The sequence below is a fragment of the Schistocerca cancellata genome, chromosome 2, assembly GCF_023864275.1.
Source record: "Schistocerca cancellata isolate TAMUIC-IGC-003103 chromosome 2, iqSchCanc2.1, whole genome shotgun sequence".
Classification (NCBI taxonomy): domain Eukaryota; kingdom Metazoa; phylum Arthropoda; class Insecta; order Orthoptera; family Acrididae; genus Schistocerca; species Schistocerca cancellata.
In genome coordinates, this window is record NC_064627.1 from 770,973,844 (window position 1) to 770,993,691 (window position 19,848).

Sequence of the window (19,848 nt, forward strand, 5' to 3'; positions counted from 1 at the left end):
TGATTTGACAGCATCTGAATTGCCAGTCGAATCACAGTCGCTTGTTAGGTCTTGTATGATGATGCCATTGTCATCCATTAGCTTGCATGTCTGCAGTATGATTGTGGAAGAGTGCATTGTAAGCCTTGTGGAAGCCCTTCAGCAGCAGATGCATGGTAGCCCAGACAGTAGCCAGCACCCATTGCCCACAAAAGATATGAATGATACACCACACACATAACAAGTCTTCAGCATTGTGGTGGTGACATGGTGTGGCAAGGACTTAGCTGTAACTAGTATCAAGAATTGGATCTACAATTTCTATTGTAGGAATTATTATATTCATTGTAATCATATGAGAAAGAATGATTGCAAACCGAGCAATTATATTTAGAGCTAATATAAGAAGATCAACAAAATGACTACAAAATAACCCTACAGTGTGGTGCAGCCACAGTTGTTTATAGTAACATCCCAATTGGAATTTCCAGTAGATTATCCCAATCAATACTGGTGTAAGCCATCTGGCAGGACACTAGAATTAATTGTACTTGGGTGGATTACACAATTGGGGACCACAATTCATTCCCCATGGCAACCATTCAGCCTCTGAAAATTCTATTAAGACCACCATCTTGGGACATCTTGTAACATGACTTACCTGTCTAAGTGCTACATGTGCAGCTCACACTTGGCAGAATGCTACCAATTAATTTCGCTTGATTCGGTTACATTGTCAACAACTAGTTAAGCTTGGCAACCATGCAGGCGGCCTCTGTATCCTCCACCAGTGGGACAATTTACAACAATCTTATATGTACAACAATTGGTCTAGATAAGTGAGGTAGGGGAAGGGGGATCTGATTATTGGAAATCTAGCAGCAGTGCACACTGGGCTAGGAACAGCAAAACCCTCCTACTTATGTGTGTTTTATTAATTTCCTGTAAAAGTAAACTTGTTGTTTGAGATGGAAGTGAGTACCACTGCCACAGAGATTGAAGTCCTTGGCCAACAGTAAAGGCAGAGGATTAAGCTTTTCTCCTGAAGGCTTTCATTCTCATAGCTACAGTCTAAAAATTTTCAGTTTGGCATTGCATATAGTTATATTCCAAAATGGGAAATATCATTCATATTAAAATTGCATAACCACCTTTGCCACCTTATCAGTCATTTTGGACGATATGGTTTCATTGCAGGAAGACATTTGGGGATAGTAGAACCATACTGATCCAAGTGACATTCTTTCTTTATTAGAGCTTTTTGCATGGATGTATGTGAAAAACTACAAAAGTTCAAGCCATATTTATCCAAGTATAAAAACCACAATCTTCTATAAGTATGCCTCAATGTCCAATTTTAGATTTGATCTTATTTTGAAAAATGCATCCTGTCATATTGATCCAACTGAAAAACTGCACTTGAATTGTTATGACCCTGTGGGTACTCCACTCAATACTATGCTATTCTCAGAAGTGCTAGAGACATACTGTTAAATAATAAACACTTCATTCGCGGGGTCTTTTCACGCACTAGTAGCACTTGATAGCAAAAACGACACGCAACGTGGCTGAACGAGAGCACACAGTGATCTCTATAGTTAGTATGGAGATCACTGAGAGCACACGAAAAGTAAGTCAAAGAAGTTAGTCCTCACAGAGGTACTGGTCGACCTGCACAGAGTCAGGCTGCCGCCACATTTCCAATTTATGGTTCTAACTTAGTGCGAAGGCTGAAGTGATTCAAGTGCAAAATATTATTATAGGTGATTATTTCTTAAACAGTAATTTATAACATATTTCATAGAAATTACTACAGAGTATTTTTCGACTGGTAACAGAAGTTGTTATTTATGTCAAAGTCAGCTTTCTAATGTCTGACTTTCTTCAGTTTTGGCAGTTTTTATACTCTGAATAAAATGATTGACCTGAATCCTAGTGAAACAGGTTTGTGGCCATTTCTGATAAGCTTCTGAAATTACATATCTGCATAGGCTATGGTGGCAAATCCAAAACTGTACAAAAAGATACAAGTCATAAAAAAACTTCTGAAATTTATTCCATCAATTCGTCATTCAGTCTACTTATCAAGTCTGCATGTACCCAGAGGACTAAGGGGCAATGAGGTCCAGGAGGATGAAAACATGTTACGCTGCAGATCTGGAGATGGTCAAGTTTGATTACCTCATTAGATCAGTGTTTTGATGTGACACAGCTGTAGATTCATTATTCGTTTTATGAAAATGATCCAAGTGCTTTGTTTAATGCAGGAACCAAACTTTTGTATCTTTCAATAAAAAGATGTCAATAAAACATTTTTAAGTTTATTCTAACATATTAGTCAGCATTTCATTAAAGATTAAACTATAAAAAAACCGTTTCCTTAAAACAAAAACAAACACATTGTCCCAGTTTTCTTGAAATGATGTAACTGACACTTGGATCAGTGTGGTTCTGCTGTCGCCATTTTTATTCATTTTATGCCATGTCTCTGATAGCTGAGCAGTGCTTATGATGTCCATCCAGGGTGATTCAGCTAAGCTGTTCGTGTCAGATATTGCCAGAACCATTTAAGATGCTGTAATTCTGTGTGTTGTCAAATGAACTGTGAAAAAGTCCTTATTAAATGATATATAGTCTCTTTACAGAGCTATGTTAATTACAGAGGTATCGATATTGACTCTGCGTTTTCAGTTGTAATTATAGTCATTTCTGCTGCTGGTATTGTAGTTCTAAAAGAAATGAGCATTCAACACCATTACACTCCTCAGAATCCGATTAGTATTTTCAGAGAGCTGGAAAGAGGTAATTGAGCAAGTAAAGATATGTGGGCAGGTTTTTAGTCATGCCTAGATAACTCAGTCACTACAGCATTTGCTCACGAAAATCAAAAGCTCCAAGTTCGAGTTGTGCTTTGGCACACAGTCTTCATCTACGAGAAAGTTTCAAATCAGCATGTACATGCTGCAGACACAATTCGTTCTGGGTAAATCTCTACTTGTACTCATGCCTTTTATTAAAGACCAATTGTTTGACCCCTTCCAAAAGTAAAGCTCACAGAAACCACTTAAGTACATTTATCGCAGAAATAAATCGAGTACAACACTAAACAATGCCTAGTACCAGCTGCCTCAAATATAATGGAAAAGTATTCTGTATAAGTCATCAAATGTATTACAGATGCACACTGATGTGACCCATGTAGCGACACCTGCATAAACAGATATTTCTTTTAATGGATCAATTCCAGTGCACTAAATCAATGCCGGTCATTCTATCCTCTAGTGAATGCGGAAAATTACAATAAACTGATCGAGGCCAGCAAGGATCTTTTGGCACTGGAATAAAGAGTGTGAATATTGGAAAGTTCAGTACACATCAAACCAACATTGTGGCAGTTTTGCTTCCAAAATGCTAGGCTTCGTTAGGGATATCTACTCAAATAAGAAAGTAGAAGATCTCGAACAGCACACAGTTTCTTTAACAGTAAAGCAAATATAAGAAAAATCAACAGAGATTATTCAGAACTTTCCACTCACAAAACCTTACCCACATAGAGCCACAAAGCAGCGGTGTCGAGGTTGCAAGATTGGGATTATGGAACTGACGTTACTTTGGATCACAACACAAAAAATTGTTCTTAAGTTTGTAAGAACGTGTACACTGGAAAAAATACTGTGTGAGAAATCAGATTTGTGGAAATTCGAAAATACACTGCCGCCACTGGCCTCTGGAAACTATTCGGGTGTCTCTACTATAGTTTAGAATAGAAACCCTAGATCGACACTACTTACAGACTGTGGGGTGAAGCCCAGGTAATGAGTACACATAACAACATCTTGCAGAACGTAAAAAAGACGACTGGGTCAGTCACAGAAATATTGTATATTGTGTTGAGCAAAGGAATCAAAAAGTCGGCTGCACATCCGAAAACACACCATTCATAGAGTAAATCTTTATCAGTTTCTACCTGAAACTCCATGGCTCTGATCACTTGTTTCATGTGAAGTGATATTTAAAAATGTTGGGTTAAGAAAAGCAGATACATGACCTATGCGTACATTCTCAGGATAATAATTACACTCTACTCTAATACTTTCAGACTCGTTACTTGCGAGTGCTTTGCTGGCAGCAATGCTTATAGTTTTCTGTGATGTGTTGGTATGCGGTGACTTCTGAAGTGGCCATTCTGTATAATGACACCCCAGAGGTTCTGCGTGGTATCTTCCCCCAAAGGCATGTCTTCTAGAAGTGGTATATTTTGTAGCTGGGACAGATCCATTCCATCCATCTCTGTAGATTGATTTGCATAGTCTGCATAAAAGGACAGAATTAATAAAGAATTAATCATGTCTGCACTCGCTCAGGAACATAAGGACCAATTTTCTTGGCAAGCCACATAAAAACAGAATGAACACAGCTTTATTATTTGACTGTTATTAAATCAGAATTTATCAAATTATTAAGAAGCAGTTTGATGTATTTTTGTTTCTAGGATGACACACCAATTGGTTCATCAGTGGTTTTTATGTATCTTATATTCTAGGTATGATCACTGGTTTCTCCATTAGCATTTCTCGACTCAAACTTCTTTGGACCAAATTTTTCAGTAAACTGCACTTCATAGTTCTGCTGTTCATCACACTCCAGCATGCTACAGAATATGCCTAAAACAATTAAATGAAACTCACTTGGTTAAAAACAAAAAGAAAGTTCAGTTGAAAAAGACGGGCAACATTTGTTTTGATTTTCATGCTAAACAGCACTGTAATAGCAACTGAGGAAGGATAGTGGCATATATTAAATACATACTGCAGAGAAATTACAACGAAACTTGCGAAAATACAATAATTATACAAAACATATAGCAAACATAATTTTATTATCCAGAACAGAGTATGAAAACACAGTACAAAACGAATCCATAAAATTACAGTCAGTGCCAGTACACGCAGATAAAATACCTGTCTATAAGCTGAAGTGACACACACAAATTTCTTTAACAAATTCAATGAAAGAAGTCAGTGGGACAGATAACTTGCAAGTAGACAAGACATATATTAAGAAATGTAATTGAAAAGACCAAAAACGTCACGAAACCAAAAAGTAAAAGAACTAATATCGATAAACTAATATTAATGAATTAGTTGTATGTCTATACCTATGCTCCACACATCATCTTATAATGTGCAGTGGAAGGTACACAAGACAGACTACACAACGACCTTATTAAACAGTAATTTTTTCTGTAAAGCACAGTTTTCTTTCTGAAGTGATACCTGCTCAGTGCAGAATTAGGGGCCAAAGTTGAAAACACAAGACAATTTTAAACTGGTGTCACCTTTCTCTCCTGTGGCATAACAAATTATGTTAAGCTCCATGGATTGAGGTACTGATATACATTTATTATTTTTTCATTTTGTACATTTTACAATCAATTTTGCGCTCACTAGAGCAAAATACATCTCTACTGCCTAGTGATTTTCAATTGTCATTCACAAAGGATGAAATGTACCAAAGTTCCAGTGGCAATGTTGTGGAGCAATCGCACATCTACATTGCGAAAAAAGTATCATTTTTTCGAAACCGATAAATACTCAAAGGTGCCTACAACCTATCTTTGTAATGCTGAAAAAGCATGGCACCATGCGACGTCAACCTCTTAGTTGGAGACGCTTCAAACAGCAAGGTGTCGACACGTGCGAGAAAGAGGGCAGAGCTCAGTTCATGTGATGTGGAAAGTGGGTTAATGACGTCGCTTGGTACCACATTTCACCACAATTCTGCCCAAGGCCAACGTGGGCGTGTTACACGCTGGGAAGGACGTCACAACCCCTCTTAGCCGCATTTAACCCTTCTTCTGGCGCTCCTGCGATGGAGATCAGAACTGCGGCAGCCAGCTTTGAAATCACGCTGTTTTCTTATGGATGGGCGAGGAAAACATTTCAGACACACAGCCGCAACCAACCGACACGAAAAATCCTCGGAAGGCGGTATGAAGGGCGTCAATGAACCTACCTCTTCCCTTGAGTAGCTGATCTCCCACAAGTTGCAGTCGAAACGACAGTTCATAGCGCAGTAAGCAACAGGACGACGCTGCTGACACCCGTCCTTCCCGGGCGATTTGATCCTACCTTAAGGAACATCATGGCGCTGCAACCCCATTGAACGTCATCTAACCCTTTTGGAGTGTAGTGCGACTGTAATTTTTGCTCTGATACACACGGTGGAACCAGCAGGGAACGTTCAGAACCATTCGACGCAATCTGAACATGATCCAGAATAGCAAAGGGTGTTTATGCTTTTTCAGCCCTCCTGTCTCATGCCCTCATGCGGCATGATCACAGGTAGTGCAACATTGACATGTGCGTGAATAAAACGGCAAAGTATCCTTCTAAGACACCCCATTTCGGCAAGACCTTCAGTTCTACCAACGTACCTATGTTGAGCACATTAAAAATGGGCCTGTCAGAGACCTTGCCATCCACTCAGCTGAGTGGAGCGTCACTGCTGCTCTAGCGCCTAAGGGCAGGCAACCCTTTCGATACTTTTGGCCAACCCCTGTAACTCTAAATGTTTTGCAGTCATATCATCGTTTTACAGAACCTCTATCTCACTCGTCTCCATTTTCTGCGGTATTTCGGTATTTATTGTGTCTGAATTTCTCCTAATGATCGAGTAGTGACTGCCAGTCCAAAAAAATGTAAAATTTGAACAGTTTAATGACGCTTTTCCACTGGTTTCGGTGGTATCACATTAACTGATTATGTAAAGCTTTTATATCTGTAACTGAGTGGTTTATTCAGTGCATATTTTTAATTTGAGTCTATAGGTTTATTTGAGCCTATCTAGATCTCTTGTTTGTCCAGGGCTGCAATCTCTAGACCAGCCCCTAATTTCAGTTAGTAACTTGCTCATAAACAAGGTCTGCAAGTACGAGAAGAGTACTAGGATGGGATCTTTTACAGGGTATTTATCGACGAATCTTCTCCCACAGTGTTAACCATCACGACACAAGAGCATCTTCTCAAATTCTAATGTGAAAAATAACAGCTTGTCAAGAACCTTTATCAGCTGTCTGTGTCTTGAACGATCCAGTTTCTCATACGTTTCTGTCTCTGATGATAAATGTCTTCCAGTGTGGATGGCATCTAATGCGAAAGTTTTCTCTGTATCATTCACTTGGCTTTTCAGGCATTACATCCTTCTGAACTACGCAATAATTTTATGTCTTCAAGTTCTTGTTACAAGTAATGCTTCATCTTCGATTGCTACTCAAGCTCTGTAAAAAGTGGTAAAATCACATAAGATTGTGTGTTATTTCTCGAGGTAGCACCACCGGCGCTCAGTCTGTTCAACTTTGCCCCTGGGGATCTGCGACATCCAGTAATTTCGAACATTTTTTGCAGCCATGTCGTTTTTAAACATTCTACTCTATAAATAATAACAATATCAACATCTTCGATCACGTATAGTGAGGGAGGATGGCACTTGTTTTGTAGAACTATATCATTGTTTCCTTCTTTGCTTTCGTCCCCCATGATTTATTATATAACTCCATAGTAATGATTCAGTCAAGGCGTCAGTGTCTCTATGAACAGTTAAATCAGCCCTAGATACCAAATTCTGTTGAGTTGTCCATCACATAATGGATATTAAATCGTTTTACTTTTATTCCATTTGGAACTGACTTCCACCATCGATATCAGTGTTAGATCTAACGTCCACTACTATGACTACATTCTTGTAATCATTGTGGCATGGAATCAAATAGCCTCCAAATGACATCCTAAAGAATTTCTTGCCATGCCTGAAACACAAGCTGTGTCAGTTCATAACGACTGCCAGTAGAAGGATGACATCAAAGTACATGTTTTTCCTTTGTAACTCAGACTTGCTCCATGGGCGGCACATTGGGGGACAAGTCAGCCGGTCAAGGATTCGTACATTCCTCAGAATGTCTGTGGTGTGAGCTGCTGTTTGGGGTTTGCTGCTGAAATATGCTGTCTGGTGCCCTGGTCATGAAGGGCATGACAAAAGGGTTTACCATTTCTGGCACATGCTGGCGAGCATTCGGCCAGAAGTGAACAATTATCAAACCAGTCCCATTGTCATATCTGATAGCTCTCTACTATGATTCCAAGCGTTTGAGAAGTACGGGTCTCGAGAGTCACTGCTTTCTGTGACCTACTGACACATTGGCATCAGTCTGTCAAAATCAGAAACAAGCGTCATCGCTGAACACCACAGGAGGCCACTCCGTATTTCTGAATTGACTCCACACCATGCAAGTATCTATTGTCTTGTGTATAATGTCACTGGTAAACAACAGATGGCAACTAGAGGTCTCAACCCACTCTGGCTACAGCCTCTGCCCAGATTTCAGCTGCTGTCTTCCATCTAGTCATCAGAGCCAGTCGAATAATCCTGTGATCCTCTTGTGGTGTAGTCCTCCTGGAAGGGCCCATACCTACTTTTCTTGTCACTACCATCCTGAGTCTATTTCATTGCAACTTGTTCCATAGTCACTGCACTACATGGTTGTGCAATCAGTCAGTATGATGGTTCCATGACCCTCATGCCAAAGATTCGACCCTTCTCAGAAAAGGTGATAATCTACACGTGTATGCCCTCTAGTTGTGTGTTGTTATAATCTCCACATGGAAAGTTCCAGTAACGTTGAACACACCTGATAGCCATCATGTAGAAATGACTTTTGTCTGTACTGAGAATACTGAATATTGAGCTGTGTAGGCTCAGCCTTCTGTCGATTTTGCAACTCATTGACGGTCTTTGTCTGGATAACTTTGGAGATCTGCCAGTGGCGCCATTGATTTGGGGAGTGATTGTGAATAGTAGGACAAGGGGGGCTTCAGGTAGTTTTGTTAGTGCAGGTTGCCTACATCAGGGGCAAATATGCACTCAGATGCAAACCTGTTGTTCTCTTTTCATTGACAGGTTAGGATCCCCTGGAGATAATCCTTCCTTTTGATTGACAGGTCCTTAACCTATTGTTTCTCCACCCCTCCCCTTCCTTATCCCAAGCCTTCCGGAAACTGCCAACTCTTCCCCGTCCCTCTCACTGGCAACCTCCTACTTTATCAATTTATTTAATTAAATTGAACAATTAATTAACCTATCCCCTCTCTGGTAACCCCCCTCCGTCCTCCTCCCCTCCCACCTCCCCCTCCACTCCCCTCCTCTCTCCTACCTGGAAAATGGCGGCTCTCTGCTAGAGAGGAAGGATCTCATGATAGGAAATTCAATTACATAGCAGAGGGTATATTGTTTATTTACAAAAAATTCGGTTTGCGGGGGTTGGATCTCTCTTGCTCATCATTCTCTGGTTTTTGGGAAGATGCAGGTCTTGTAAAGAAGTAATTAAATCGATCGCTTTTTTTTATTCCGATTCCTCATGGCCCTCACAGAATTTTAATGGAAACATTGAACTACCGGAAGGTGTGCGCAAGATGGGTGCCACGAATGCTGACTGAGGACCACATGCGGCAACGAGTTGATGTTTCCCGCGTATTTCTTCACCGCCTTGCAGCCGAACAGGACAACTTTCTGGACACAGTTGTGACGGCTGAGGAAACCTGGGCATACCACTTTACACCTGAGATTCAGCTCCGACGACGAGGTGAAAGAAGGGGTTCATAACTTTCTGAACAGCACGGCGGCGAGCTGTTATGACATGGCATACAAAAAATGCCACAGTGTCTACAAAACTGCATCGACAGAAATGGTGATTATGTCGAAAAACAGCTAAATGTTCAAGCTGTACACTGATGTAAACCATTGTAGAAATAAACAGGTCTATGTACTAACAAAAAATAGGAGACCTTACTTTTGGGATTACCCTCGTAACAACCACTCATAATTAATAGCAGCTGTTTGAAAGTCATTTGGTTAAAAACTGATCAGTTACTTTGGCTAGCTGTAGCTGCTTATTCAGTGACTGTTAATTGTTTTTAAAATTCCGTATTTTACTGTTTACTGAATGACAGTAGGTTCATAATTAATAGCAACTGTTTAAAACTAGTTTGTTTAAAAACTGATCAGTGGATTTTGGCTAACTGTAGCTGCCTATTTATGACCGTTGATTTTTTTTTTTTTTTTTAATTCTGTATTGTGCTGTCTACTGAACAACAGTGGGTTCATAATTAATAGCAGCTGTTTAAAAGTCATTTTCTTAATATTTGATCAGTGAATTTTGGCTAATTGTAGCTGCTTATTCAGTGACTGGTAACTGCTTGTAAAATTCTGTATTTTGCTGTCTACTGAATGACGGTGGATTCATAATTAGTAGCAGCTGTTTAAAAGTCATTTGCTTAATATCTGATCAGTGAACTTTGGGTAGCTGTAACTGCTTATTCAGTGACTTGTAACTATTTCTAAAATTCTGTACCTTTGCTGTCTACTGAGCGACAGTGGGTTCATAATTAATGGCACTGTTTAAAGGTCATTTAGTTAAAAAAAAACTACTCAGGGAATTTTGCTAATTGTAGTTAATTGTCATTAAATTTCTGTACTTTTGTCGTATAGTTGATAGCTGGTATCTCATAATTAGTGGCAGCTGCTTATAAGTCTTTATTTCTAAACTCTGTTCAGTCGATTATACTTCTGTTTTTTGGTTTTCTTTTTTTTTTCTTTTAACTCATCAGACTTTAATAAAGACAAGTTATGTATTAAAGATGATGATCACTGAAGCACTTATGTGGTGATGCCAGTCCTTTTATAGGGAGACTTGATCCCAAATCTACCCACCTGAATTCCTAGTTACCAACTGGTAGCAGAGTGTGGTTATTTCCTTTTACTGGGAAGACTCTGAGGAGAGGGAGGAGGAAAATGGCCATCGTTTCCCTTCTTTCGTTAGCGTTGTTAGTTACTATCTCACTCACATTAACTGTAAACCTACCATCAGATACCCTTGACCAAAGATTTCAAACCAGTAACTGCCTTTTCTACTGCTTGGAACCATTACGAGTTTAATCGGGTTCCTTTCTCACTATCTACGGCCATGTTGTCTTGTCTTTTGCGCCACGTTTTGGAAAATCTTAGGTTCAAATCCATTTATAACTATTTTGATGATGTGATGGTTCATAGTGCCATGTTAGCGGAGCATTTGGACAACTTTGAAGAAATTTTGTTACATCTTGAGGAGGCTGGGCTGTCAAGCCTTCTAAGATTACCTTGGCTCGCCCCTGTATATCCTATTTGGGTCACCTGGTTTCGGGAGCAGACACACTGCTTGCCTCCCACGCCCCCCTCCCCACCCCCACCCAATGGCACGAAGGGAATGGACAGATTTTTTGGAATGGCAAATTTCTTTCGCAAGTTTGTTCCTAATTTCGCCCAATTTGTGGCGCCCTTGAATAACCTGTGGAAGAAACATGAGCTCTTCCGCTGGGTGTGTGTGGGGGGGGGGGGGGGAGGGGGGGAGTTATCAAACTTCCTTTGAGACAATTAAGGCTGCCCATAGAAATTCTCCTGTGTTAGTTATCTCAGATTTCAGCAAGCTCTTTATTGTCCAGATAGATGTACCTAATTCTGGGTTAGCAGCGGTACTTTTCCAAGAACATCAGGAGTCTCATCACCCACATATCACTCTGCTTATTTCTCACTGAATTAAAATATTCAGTGTGCGATTGGGAAGCTTTAGCAGTTCTCTTCGCTTTGGAGAAGTTTAAGTTCTACCTAGAGCATCGGGAGTTTGTGCTCAAGACTGATAATCATGCTGAGCCGTGCGTGGCTCGTGTTCTTGCCATCATGTATTTTACACCCTGTTTTTAACGTACTTCCACCTCACTACGTTAATTTAAATTACTAGTGTCACTGAGTTGCTACTTTGCCTGACCGTGGCCGGCGCTAGCAGCACGTATTGATATATCCCCTCTCATAGTATCTTTGCTCGACTGCTATTACTTCCCGGTCGTTGTCTGTCGTAGGCTAGTTCGGGTCGCGAGTTCGGGCTGCCAGCCAGTTGGAACGTGTCTGGAGCGCAGTCCGGACCTGCCAGTAGGGGAGTTGCAATGCGGCACTAGTGCAGTCGGGTTGGAGAAGTGAGGTCTGCGTCGACATGGCTCGCCCGACCATTGCCGCCACGGATCACTTGAGCTGGGCCACGGTCTTGGTGGATCGTCAGTCGCTCGTCCTACCGGACGGTTTGGCTCGGCGATCGTTCATGAGTCGGCTGTGTGTGTGCATCTACTCCCGATTTGTCGTCGTGTGTGCTTAGTTACTGTTGGGTATCGTTCAGGTCTTCATGCAAGTGTTTGTCAGGTTGTGTGTGTAGTTAGCATTAATTTCACTGACGACTATTTTACATGTTGTCGACATTCTGAGAGGAATCGGTCGGTTGCTGCGGACCAGGGAAGTTACCTCCGCATGGTGCAGTTGGCTGGGTCCGCGGGCTGTCCCTGCACAGTGTCAGAGCATGTGTGGAGCTGTCCGATGGCTACGAGCTTCGTGGTTCACCGTCCTAGGACGTCAAAGTTGAGTAGTGGTTTCAAGTACCCAAGCCATGTCCATTCATGTTGTGTGGTTCGTTTCGGTGGTTCGCTGTTGGGAAGGTTTTTCCTGTGAGAAACACTGAGTGTTTGTATTGCTGAAATTTAGCCGCCATGCGGTGGAATTAACTATATTGGTTGGCTACAATTCAGGTGCACCAGCGGAATTTTCTGCCTTGTGGCCATTAGTGTTCCGGTTACCTGCCCTGGCCACTAACGTAATTTAAGGCAGTGTCCTTTCCTCACCTGTTGTCGCTGTCCAACATGGTGCGTAGTTTGACAGCTTAATACATATACATGATTGATTGTGGATAATCACGCCCGTGACATTTTGTGTTTGAATTCTCATGTACCGATCGGTGGCAAGCAAGTTGTTTGTCGGTCGGTTCGTGGCTGTCCCTTCTTTGGGTTCTGACAGATCAAGCGTAGTTGGTTCAAATGGCTCTGAGCACTATGGGACTTAACAGCTGAGGTCATCAGTCCCCTAGAACTTAGAACTACTTAAACCTAACTAACCTAAGGACATCACACACATCCATGCCCGAGGCAGGATTCGAACCTGCGACTGTAGCGGTCGCGCGGTTCCAGACTGAAGCGCCTAGAACCGCTCGGCCACTCCGGCCGGCCAAGCATAGTAGGGATCACCACCTGTCTCACCTAAGTGAACGAGGGCAGACCGAACCGCCTGGAGACTTCTGAGTGCTATTGTCTTTACTGTCTTTCTCACTGGTGTTTAATTGTCTGTTAATAATCTATCATGGCTAACAATAAAAAAATTCTTGGTTTTACTGTGTTTTATGTAAGTAAGTTTGAATTCCGTCAAGTAGATATTTGCTGTAAGGTTATTGCCATTGTGTTGTCTTTTCTTTTAGTCCATTTAAGCTACTTAAAACTTAAGGCTTATGGTTGTATTTTTTTTAATTTTGGAAAATTAATTGTGGGCCTACAGCCTTGGAACCTTCTTCTTAAAATTACCTTTCAAGCTTAAACATTGCGGCTTGGAACCTTTTTCTTAAAATTACCTTTCAAGCTCAAACATTACGGACTTTCGCCTTTGAAAGGTTATTGTAATTTATTTTAAAATCTTGAAAAATGTATTGTGGGCCTTCAGCCATTTGTATCGCATCTTGGTTATGTTTGTCTATCTACTTTTGCCTTGAGGCTTTCCACCTAACTGTCATATATATATATATATCAATTATTTTATTTGCTATTTTAACTGCATTTTTATCTTGTTGATTATTAAGATTTCTTGTTTGGAGGCCTTCAGCAGTGAAAGAATTGCATTTTGAAATTCGTAGTTGTAAATGTTCGGCTATGTGCCGTTTAGGTGGTAAACGTGTTATTAAATTATAATAAATTACAATTTTAAGGTGAAACTGACCCCAACCTTATTTGGCCCTTTCCACAACCCTAATCACATGTTCTGCCCAGCAGGTTTAGTGGGCATATCACATGCATTGAGTTGGGTATTGGCACGCCCTAGAAGAACATGTAGAGTTGATCATTGGGAAGTCTGCATCTCTGCAGTTCGTTTTAAAGTTCATCACATCAGGGGTCCAGATGACAGCACTTTAAGTCGCATGTATGAAGGCTGTGACTCCCTACAATATGCAGAAGATAGTGGCCAACTTGCCTTGGCGGCACTGTGTTGACTGAAGTTTCTGAACGCTTTTGCGATCTCAAGTGGAGATAGGAAGAAATTTCCCATGTTAACCAAATAAAAAGAAGGCTTTTAAATTGCAAGCACACAGACAGATATGTTGTTAATAAATGTATTGTGTGTCTAAAGGGGAAGGGCAACTGCACATTCAAAATCTGCTCGCCTCAGGTTTTGGTTCCTGCTGCTTTTAGGTATTTTCATAGCTTCTTGGTAGGCAGTCATCTAGGTTTCCATAAGATCTTGGCCAAATTAAACAACATGTGGTTTGGCCGTCAGTGTGAAAGCATATATGTCAGTTTACTGAGCGAGGTGGCACAGTGCTTAGTACACTAGACTCACATTCGGGAGGATGAAAGTTCAAACCCATGTCTTGCCACACTGATTTAGGTTTTCCGTGAATTCCCTAAATCGCTAAGTGCAAATGCCAGGATGATTCCATTGAAGTGCATGCCTGACTTCCTTCCCCATCCTTGCCTAATACAATGGGACCAATGATCTCGTTGTCTGATCCCCTCCTCCTAATCAACCAACCAATTAATACATTGGTTAGTGGAGGGGTGTCGGTTATGCAAACAAGGGAACCTCAGTTCTAACTCACACAAGGGTCTTCTCGAGTCTACCCATGAGAGCATATCCATGGACAATCTCTTTGCGGACTAGGCAGGACCCATTCCACGTACCTGGAGAAGGGGGAGGGAGGGACTGTTACATCTTGGTGGTGGTGGATGGGTTTTCCGTTCTTACTAGGTTAATTCCTAACCACAGGGTCACTAGTGGCGAATCTGTACGGCATCTTACCGATGTCTTTACTGTCTTTGGACCACACAGCACCCTAGTAAGTGATCATGCTCTCGCATTTACATCTACAGAATTCTGGAGAGTTTGTTTCGATCATCATGGTAGGTATGTTACCACTACTCCTTACCACCCAGAGCCAACCTTTGGTGAGTGTACAGATAGGAATTTGAAGCCTGCATTGATAATATTTCATGCTAGGTCCCAAAAACGCATGGACCTTTCTGTCCCATAGTTAAATTTTGCTTTTAGTACTGCTAGCATGAGGCCATCAAGGTCACTCTGGCCTCATTAATCTTGGCCTGCCCAATTAAATCTCCCTTGAGTAGTCTTTGCACCATTGATAAGCTGCTCCTTAAACGACTAAACCCCTAAACCACCCAACATAATGAGAGAGTGAGACACAATACAGAGCTCGTGCATAAGCGTCAGGCACGTGGATACAATCGTGAGAGGCGTGAGTTCAAGGGGAAGGTCGGAGACCACGTGTTTGTTCATAGGTTTACCGTCGGATCCAAGGCTGGAGCAACCCCTTCTAATAAACTGGCTCATCATTTTATAGCACCCTGTAAAATTTTAAGATTTCTGATGCCAGTTAAAACCTTGATCCACATCGAATTGAGGGGGAGTATCCCTAGAGTACCTGTTAGTCAGGTTAAGGAGGGTAGCTAGCCCCATCTTTACCTTCTGCCCTTGGTGCCGAACCCCAGCGAGGCATCTTTGAGTTCAGTGCGGGTGACTGGGCCATGTGGGCTCGGCCTTGTAGCAATTACGCCTCTCATTGACGATCTTTGTTTGAGTAACTTTGGAGGTATGCCAGTGGCGCCATTGGTGAGGACAAAAGCCATGAAGCAGGTATGTTTTGGAGGTGAGTGTGTGCTATGTGGAGTGAGTTGTCCAGAGTCGTGAGAGCTTCGGAATTCTGGATGGTACACAAGAGAATGAATCAGCTCGGGTGAAGGCACTGAGCATGGTTTTGGCTGTCAGTTATCACCTGCTCTGTGAAGCAGTTTCTGTGAGTGTGTATAATGTTTTGGAAAACACACGAGCGCCTTGGCGATTATTTGGTCATTTGAATGCTACTGAAGGCAGTCCACTATCTTGCAGGCTTAAGGAGTGGAAGGGTGGTGAAGGACGGTGGCCATCCTGTCCAAATTAAGAAACTTCCATGTACATCCTTACCTCTCGCTCTTCTCCCCCCCCCCCTCTCCCCCACACACACACACAGTGGGGATTATACAACCATCACTCATAATTAATAGCTCTTTAAAAGTCATTTGGTTAAAAAGTGATCGGTGGATTTTGGCTAACTGTAGCTCAGTGACTGTTAATTGTTTTTAAAATTCTGTACCTTGGTCGTGTACTGAACGACAGTGGGTTCATAATAATTAATGGCAGCTGTTTATAAGTCATGTGCTTAAGATATAATCAATGACTGTTAAATGTTTTTAAAATTCTGTACTTTGAGTGTGTACTGAATGACAGTGGGTTCCTAATTAATGTCAGCTATTTATAAGTCATTTGCTTAAAATCTGATCAGTGACTTTTGGATAACTATAGCTGCTTATTCAGGGACTCTTAATAGTTTTTAAAAAGATGTATTTTTCTGGCTACTGAATGACGGTGGATTCATAATTAATGGCAACTGTTTATAAACGATGTGCTTAAAAGCTGATCAGTGAATTTTGGCTAACTGTAGCTGCTCATTCAGTGACTGTTAATTGCTTTTTTAAATTCTGTATTTTGCTGTCTACTGAATGACAGGTGTTTAAAAATCATTTGCTTAAAATCTGATGAAGGAATTTTGGTGAACTGTACCTAACTATTCAGTGGCTGTTAATTGTTTTTAAAATTTGTACCTTTGTTATCTACTGAGTGACAGTGGGTTCATAATTAATGACAGCTGTTTAAAGACCATTTAGTTAAAAGACACTATCCAGGGAATTTGGCTAACTGTAGTTAATTTTCTTTAAAATTCTGTAATTTTGGTGTATAGTTAAGGTCTGGTGCTCACAATCAGTGGCAGCTGTTTAAAAGTCATTGTTCTTAAGTCTGCTGAGTCAATTTTATGGTTGATTGTTTTTAAAACTCGTTTGACTTTAATAAAGGCACGTAATGAATTAAAGATGATCAACATTGAATGTGGGGACGTTAGTCCTTCCATTAGAGCGACCCAATCCCTAGTTTCCCCACCTGAATTCCTAGTTATCAAATATTACCTCACATAAGGATGAAACTGTAATCAAGGAGATACATTCTGCAATAAAAAGAAGCGATCGACTTCAAAGGAATTGTCCATCTTGGACAGAAAGTGGTACATGTGATGGACATGTACAGATGAACAAATGATTACAATTTCAGAAAAATTGGATGGTTTATTAAAGAGAAAGAGCTTCACAAATTGAGAAGTCAATAACGTGTTGGTCTACATCTGGTCTTTATACAAGCAGTTATTCGGTATGACATTGATTGATAGATTTGTTGATCTCTTCCTGGGGTATATGGTGCCAAATTTTGTTCAACTGGCACGTTATATTGTCAAAATCCCCAGATGGTTGGAGGGCCTTCTCATAGTGCTCCAAACGTTCTCAGTTGAGGAGAGATCCAGCCACCTTGTTGGCCAAAGTAGGGGTCTGCCAGCACGAAGACATGCAATAGAAACTCTTGCCATGTATGGCCGGCATTATCTAGTTGAAATGTAAGCCCAGGCTTGCCATGAACAGCAACACAACAGGGCATAGAATATCGTCGACGTACCGCTGTGCTGTAAGGTGGCTGGGATGACAGCCAAAGAGGCCATGTTAAGAAAAGAATTGGCAACTCAGACCATCACTCCCGTTTGTTGGGCCGTATGGCGGCCGACAGTCAGGTTGCTACAATACTGCTCGGGAGTCTCCTAGACACGTCTTCGGCATGAAATCTCATTTACAAGAGTAGAAATGTGTTCATTGATGAGTCCCACTTCGAAATGAGCCACAATGACCAACGAAGTCGTTTCTGGAGACGCCAAGGACACTGGTGGGATACCGACCTATCTGTCGCCTGCCATGCAGCCTGTCAGCCTGGAGTGATGGTCTAGGGTGCCGTTTCTTTTTTTTTTCCATAGCAGGGCCTCTTTGGTGACATCTGTGGTACCCTTACAGCACAGTGGTACATAGACCATAGTCTACGACCTGTTTCGTTGCTCTTCGTGGCAAGATATCATGGGCTTACATATCACCAATATAGTGCTCGCCTGGACACGGCGAGAGATTCTACTGCTTGTGTCTGTGCTTGACAAACCTTATCTTGGTCAGCAGAGTCACCTGATCTCTCCTCAGCTGAGGGTTATGGGCAGGTCCCTCCAACCAGCTCGGGCTTTGACGATCTGATGTCCCAATTGGAATGAACTTAGCATGATACCCCCCAGGAGGACATCCAGCAACACTGTAAATCAATGCCAAGCCGAATAACTGAAACTGGTTACCATTTTGACATTCTGATCAGAAGTCTGAAGATGACTTTTGATCAAATCGAAAGTGGTTACCATTTTGACGTGCAATTTTGAGTCAAGACTGCTCAGTATTTTAGTTATCTATCTAATTGGTGTTGATTTACAGTAATGTTTTCAAAAGTTATTAACGTTTGCAATGATAACAGCAGATGTGTGGTTCCCAGGCAGTCCACTTCAGAATCTAAAAAAAATGGAAGGATGAAAGTTGCGACTTAAGATTGTTACAGATGGGCAAAAGCCCGAATTAGCCACTGGTGAGGGCAGAAATACTGTACCCTTTCAAAGGAACTATCCCGGCGTTCATCTTAAATGATTTGGCGAAACCACGAAACGCGTGTATCTGGATGATCGGAAGGGAACCCGAAACTCACTCCTACTGAAAGCGATTCCAGTTTTTAACCTCCTCTATTAGTGTTGTACCAAACTGGGGATTTCATACAGAGGGAAGAAATCCCGACAACAATTCACCGGCTTCCCAGAGAAAGGCGGTTATGTAAGTAGTCGTAATCTCATTTACATAAAAACAGTATTTATGTGTGCCGGCCGGAGTGGCCGTGCGGTTCTAGGCGCTGCAGTCTGGAACAGAGCGACCGCTATGGTCGCAGGTTCGAATCCTGCCTCGGGCATGGATGTGTGTGTTACGTTAGTTAGGTTTAATTAGTTCTAAGTTCTAGGTGACTGATGACCTCAGAAGTTAAGTCGCATAGTGCTCAGAGCCATTTGAACCAGTATTTACGTATAGAGTTAAGAATACGCAGTTTACTCTGCACAGGATGTAAACTTTGGTCCGTTTCGCTAGTGCACGGGGAGAACGTGCTAGGCGACAGTCACTATAATAGTCGACACCTTTGTTACGGGTGCGCAGCAGAACGTATGGGCGGAGACTTCCAGAAAGATTGCCGGTGTCACGCACCGTGTCGCGACGTCACAGCCGTTGGCGTCGCAGTTCTCGAGCGCTCACTGCGTGCATGTGTCGCTCTACGCCCATTGGTGGAAGCATTGCGTCACGCGCATCCGGTGTGCGGCGTCTGGAGAAACTCCCATCGATACCAGGAAACTGTATATTGTCTGTGGTTGATACGGCAGATTTCTCGCCCCTCCCCTTAATCCCCGAAACACACAGAAATAGCAAGAATGCAGACAGAAACTTTGATCTTTGGAAAGCACGATTCTTTGGGATGCAGTACAGTAAAATACCAGATGGTCTGAAGAAGCGAATCAAGAACTGGAGGGACCCTGGCGGTTGTGATGTCGCAGCCATAAATGATTCGGTTCGGTGATAAAAATTCATACATGTCATTGGCATTGAACTGTTGTTATCGTCATCATTGCGAAGAATGGTTTGACGCAGCAGCTCTCCACGCTAGTCTGTCTTGCGGAAGCCTCTTCGTCTCTGAATAATTATTGCAGTC